Below are 6,213 nucleotides of genomic sequence, written 5' to 3'. Positions count from 1 at the left end.
TGTAAACCACAAACATCGCTTTACCTTCTGTTTAGTTATGTCATTCCCCTGTAGCTTTCTATCAAGTATTTTTTACCTTGGGGTCGGGGAGACAGAGATGAGTGGACCGACAGGCTGACAGCAGGAATGTGGCTGGCGACGGCGCTGTGGTGGCCCCTCAGGCAGAGCATACTGTAGCTGGCTGTGGTGACGTGGAGGACCCTCCGGCGGGTGGAGGTGATGCAGAAGACCCTCTCCTTGTGGGGACATAGCATACCCTCTTGCTAGCAGCCAGCTCTGCCACCAATAATAATAATAACTAGAAAATGCATTTCCTGAAGGAAATACCAGTGCATGAAATGCAAAAGTAAAGAAAGGAAGAATAAAAGAAAGAAGAGTGAAAGAAGGAAAGAAGAGTAGAAGAAGGAAAGAAGAAAGGATAGAAGAGTGAAGAAAGGAGAGAAGAGAGGATGAAGGAAAGAAGAGTGAAAGAAGGAAAGAAGAAAAGAAAGAAGAGTGAAGAAAGGAAAGAAGAGTGGAAGAAGAAAAGAAAGAAGAGTGAAAGAAGGAAATAATAGTTGAAGAAGGAAAGAAGAAAAGGAAAGAAGAGTGAAAGAAGGAAAGAAGAAAGGAGATGAAGAAAGGAAAGAAAAGTGAAAGAAGGAAAAAAGAGTGGAAGAAGGAAAGATGAGTCAAAGAAGGAAAGAAGAGTGAAAGAGAAAAAGAGAGTGAAAATATTGAAAAAAGGAGATAAAAATGGAGTGAAGAAGAGAGATTGAGTATGAGAGAAAGTAGACTGAGAGAGAAAGATGGAGAGAGAAAAAAATTGAGAATGGATGGTGTCTTAATGTTCCTAGTTACAGTTAAATTGAGAGGGACAGAGAGAGAAGTGGTTCCTTTGATTTGGCGCAGCTGTCAGTAAAGCACAGGTGCAAGCCAGTTTAAAGACCCTATTATGATGTCATAATGGCCCAATGTAAGTCAATGGGAGAAATGTATATTCGTTTTTGTTTAATATCTTAAAAAGTATAAAGTTTAGAAAAGTGAAAAATACATAGCATAAGTGTCGTTTACAAGACCTACGCGACAAAGTTTGAATGAAGTTTCTACGTTAAGCGGTTCGGGCTGAATTAATCGCAGAAAAAGGTAACAAGAATAAGAAGAAGAAGAAGAAGAAGAAGAAGAAGAAGAAGAAGAAGCCTAGGAATAACAATACAGGGCATTTCATGCACTGTAATAATAATAATTAATCTAATTTGTAGTGCACTCTACATTCAAACAGAATCTCAGAGTGCTACATAGTTAAAAACAGCCCATAACAAAAGCATAGTTTAAAGAATAATACGTTTTTTTAAAGTAGGAAATAAAAAGGTTTTTAGGCCAGTCTTAAAACAGTCTAGTGTCTGTGTTGCCCTTAAGTGTTCCGGGAGGCTGTTCCACAGGCGCGGCGCTGCAGAGGAGAAGGCCCGGTCGCCCATGGTGCGTAGCCTGGTGTTTGGGACCTGCAGGAGCGAACTGTTTTTGGATCTGAGGGTGCGGTTTGATGTTTGGGGAGTGATGAGTTCTTGCAGGTAGGGGGTGCATGACCGTTTATGCATTGATGTGTGAGTAGGAGGACTTTGTAGTCAATGCGGGATGAGACAGGGAGCCAGTGTAGTGAGTGTAAAATAGGTGTTATGTGGTTGTATTTCCTGACTCTCATCAGGATCCTGGCAGCGCTTTTCTGGATGTACTGCAGCTTTTGGATGTTCCTGCCAGTGATTCCAGTGAACAGTGAATTGCAGTAGTCCAGTCTTGAGGAGATGAAGGCGTAGTCGAGCTTCTCAGCATCTGGCAGGGTTAAAGTGGGGCGGAGCTTGGAGATGTTTTTGAGATGATAGAAGGAGATTTTGCACAGATGCTTTATATGATCATTGAAGGTCAGGTGAGGGTCAAACCTGTCTCCTAGATTAGTGACTGTGGAGGAGAGGGGTATGACCTGACTGTCGAAGGTGAGATGAGTTATGGAGGATGACTGAACCTGGTGTGGAGTGCCAACAAGAAGGGCTTCGGTTTTGCTGCTGTTTAACTGGAGAAAGTTGTTTCTCATCCATACCTTTATCTGCCCAAGAGCAGCAAGCAGCAGAGGGGCTTGGGGCAGTTTTGATGTACAGCTGTGTGTCATCGGCATAACAGTGGAAGGACATCCCATGTCTGCTGAAGACACGGGCGAGGGGGGGCATGTAGATAATGAAGAGGATGGGGCCGAGGACCGACCCTTGTGGAACACCACAGGACACAGGGAGCAGTCTGGACTTGCATCTTCCCAGTGAGACATATTCAGTCCTGCCAGACAGGTAGGACTGGAACCACTTGAGTGCAGAGCCTGACAGTCCAATGGTGGTGTGGAGGCGCTCTAGGAGGATGAGGAGTGAGGGTGATCGTGCATCGGCTGTCATCAGCAGGTAATTCGTCACCCTGAGCAAGGCGGTTTCAGTGCTGTGGGCTGAATGAAATCCTGACTGAAATATTTCAAACAGGTTGTTGTGTTTGAGGTGGTCCTGAAGTTGAGAAGCAACTACCTTCTCTAGCACTTTGGACAGGAAGGCAAGGTTGGGGATAGGCCTGTAGTTGGCTAGGAGCTCCGGGTCCAGGGTGGGCTTCTTGAGAAGAGGACGGATGACAGCGACCTTGAGAGCCGGTGAGACACAGCCTGACTGAAGGGAAAGGTTGACAATTTTGGTGATGAGAGGACTGAGAGTGGGGATGTGTGACTTGAGCGGAGAAGTGGAAATGGGGTCCAGGGTACAGGTACAGGATTTCATTATTCTGATGATTTCCTCAACATGGCTCTCCTGAACCTCAGCAAGATGAATGGGAGACAGCACACTTGCAGATAAGGTGTTGGTGTCAAGGCTTCAGCACTCTGATAGAGCATGGCTCTGTGCATATCCACCGTATTATGTTTGCCAACCAGAATGGATGGTGAACAATGTGGCCGGCAACAGTTACAGGTGTAAAAGGCCATAGTATACCCCCAGTCCGAACTTTACCTGGGGTTAAAGGGGCCTAGGCTAGATTATACCCCGGGTTTGTCAGGTAAGTTGTGAGAAAGCTAACTGACTTAAATCTTAAAACTCTAAAACATAGACTTTTATTACTTTAACCAGAAAAACTGAAAAAATATTAGAACTCCATAAAGATCAAAGATTACTATGTCCTGAAACTTCAACCTCTAAGACTATCAAGTCTTCGCTACAATATAAATGTTCAAAGTTAAACACTGATAACAACATCAAAACATCCACAAAGATCGAAGATTTCTACCTCACTTCTAAGTAGTGTTCCACATTAAAATACAAGCACATACCCAAAACATAATGTGATTGTAACATAATATAAAAAAACTTCAACTTCTAAGACTAGCAAGTCCTCACTACAATATAAATGTTCAAATTTAAGCACTAATAACAACATCAAAAGCATCATGCTTGTTTTCAAGATAAAGTGCATGTTCTGTTGATAACTGCAGATTGAAGCTTGCGGGATAGGTCAACCAATCCATGGAGTCACGACTTTTGTGTGGATGATGATGTCGCAACTCAACAGTTTCGCTGTGGCCATGATCTCTGTACAGTTGCCCAGACTCCATCACCAACCTGGGGGTCCCTCATATGGTTCACATACTGGGGACACCTCTAATGGCCTCACGGCAAGTCATCCCACTTCTGACACCATTCGTGGCAAAGAGAGAGCGCAGTCACTCACCCGTCCTTGAACCCTACGGGGTCTTTTGGGGAACCAACTTGCACCTTGACCGCGATGCCAAAGGGCCACGCTCGTTGGTATCGCAGTCAGAGCACATCCTCAACCATAGTGATGCCACTCACAGAAGAGTTGCATCATTTCAGTTCTCACATGTGACTGTATAGTCTACTAACTGCCACCTAATGCAGACTGCACCGGTTCAGATGCCGTAATATCCATGTTACAAATGGACATCCATTCAATCTGATGCCAGGTCCATCTGTCAGGATTATCCAAACCTATGAGCCCACTGAAGGCATGCTGTCCTAGATAGAGCGTATGACACAGCTCTTTGGGCCTATTAGGGGCGATCAATAAAGTATGTCTGCTCATGCCTATTCAGCTCCAGCAGCAAGGGCGGTAGTCTACTGCAGTACCACATTACTGCAGAGAGATTTTGTTTTACGTTGATGAGGAGACTTGAATAACATAAGAACACTCAAAGACATGTCTTGGGTCACGAACTGTGTATTAGAAACCCCACCTTCACATCCTTCATATCACATGTCCCAAACACAAACATTACACACACACATAACTCACACACATTATAACACACAAGAACATGTGCTAGTTGACAGGTCTCGTGCATGATCTCTGGACCATTGGAGGTGTAGAAAACAATGCAGCCGTTGCACAGAAACATAACTTATCCCCGTTTTACTCACAGCCATCACGAGTTCCCTTTTCTGGCCGACACAGACAACAGGCTACGCTGTTAACAGCTTTATTCACGTCCTGTTAAACTAGAATGGAAAGCAGACATCCTCTTTCAAGAGAAATCGTGAACTACCGAGTATCTCGGCAAACGATGCTGGTTTCAGGTGGTTAGATATCAGTATATTCGGTTTTTGTCATGTGAAATAGGCTTATAAAAATGAAGGAAATGTACAATGTTAAGGAAGCCACATCAGCCAACCCAGACCTTATGACCCATGCACACAGTAAAACCGCTGTAAAGATAATTGCTTTGTCGAATTTTAGTTACAAAAAATTGTAAGGTGGATTCATATCAGTTCATCTTATACATTTCAGTACTGCAAGGAGCGCAAGCGGACCCCCTCCGGAGTAGGGTAGTACCAACTACAGTAGTAAGGACAAAACCACTTTTTTTTAAATAGAGGGGGATTGGAAGCCTCTAAAATATAATTGGCAAAGCTTCAATGAGTATCTCGTACTTTTATGCGCCACATTTTAAGCGCTATTGTCAAATTAAATTAATTTTAGATCAACTAATGTTTCTGGAGGCTTTTGATACGCTCTATGCGTATTTGTAATACTGAGGCATCGGAAAATACCCCCGCACCAAGCAAAGACGGAGAGGAGCAGGCGTCTCCGCATAGCACCGGCTCTTCTGAATCATATGAAGTGATGATGTTTAGTGTATAGGGTTTGGCACATGTGCTCTTGACGCTGTAATAACCAGGAAATTAAATCCTAGCAAAGAAATAGAAATTAAAATTAGTATTGGGAAACAAAATCGACCCAATTATTTTGGCAAAGCAGGTAATGTACCATTCTTTTTAATTGATGGGTAATCCTTTCTCTTATTGTACTCTGAGTCTTGAGGGCTGCGGTGTCTGATGAAATAGTGCACATGGATGGCATAGACGCGGGGCGAGGGAAATGGTTGAATCTTAATTCAGGTGACAAGCCGTTTTGGAGGAATAGATTTGTATGTACCCCACATAACACAATTTCGCCTGATAAATATAAATAAATATAAAGCATTTTGATGAATCTCAAAAATTACGTAGACTCATACCCTATTTGGTGTAACATAGGGGCATCATGTGTTCATGTAGGCTACTGGTTTAAATGAGGTAAAATGGCCTGAATTCATATTTAGTTAGGCCACCGGTACCCACCATTGATTGTACAATCTAGTTTATTATTGGACAAAGGAACAGACCAGCCCACGCTATTTCATTAAACAGCCCTATTATTGTTTCAAAAACTTGTTAAGCGATTTATAATGGGCTATTCATACAGGCCTGTGCTTTTTTTGATGAGCTTTTTTGGGGAAATTAGGGGAATCTAATCCTAGAGGTGTAAAGAAAATCTATTAATCACTATAGCTGCGCAGGGGAGCGCCGATAGGCTGTCGCCGTCGCTCTGCAGAACCAGAACATTGTTTTGGGAACTGACTGTGGCTTGATTTATGAACCTTTTTCATGTATGTGCATGTGAATTATATATATATGTGTCTTGCTTATGCCTGGACAAACCAAACAGAGATGGCGTCTTAGTTTTGATTGAGGTCTCGTGGTCGTGTGGAAAACGAATGTTTGGGTTCGTATGCAAATCGCCTCGTGCACTGCGTCGGGGATCAATTATTTAGGCGCGCGGATACGCGATAGTCTTCCAGAGCACACCCACTATTCTTGAGGATTTTCCACCTGTCACTGCACTTGGCCATTTTAATATTCTAGGTGGATGTAAGGTTAA

The sequence above is a fragment of the Sprattus sprattus genome (genome assembly GCF_963457725.1).
Source record: "Sprattus sprattus genome assembly, chromosome: 7".
NCBI lineage: Eukaryota > Metazoa > Chordata > Actinopteri > Clupeiformes > Clupeidae > Sprattus > Sprattus sprattus.
The sequence above is the reverse complement of the archived record's forward strand: the minus strand, read 5'-3'. Positions refer to the sequence as shown.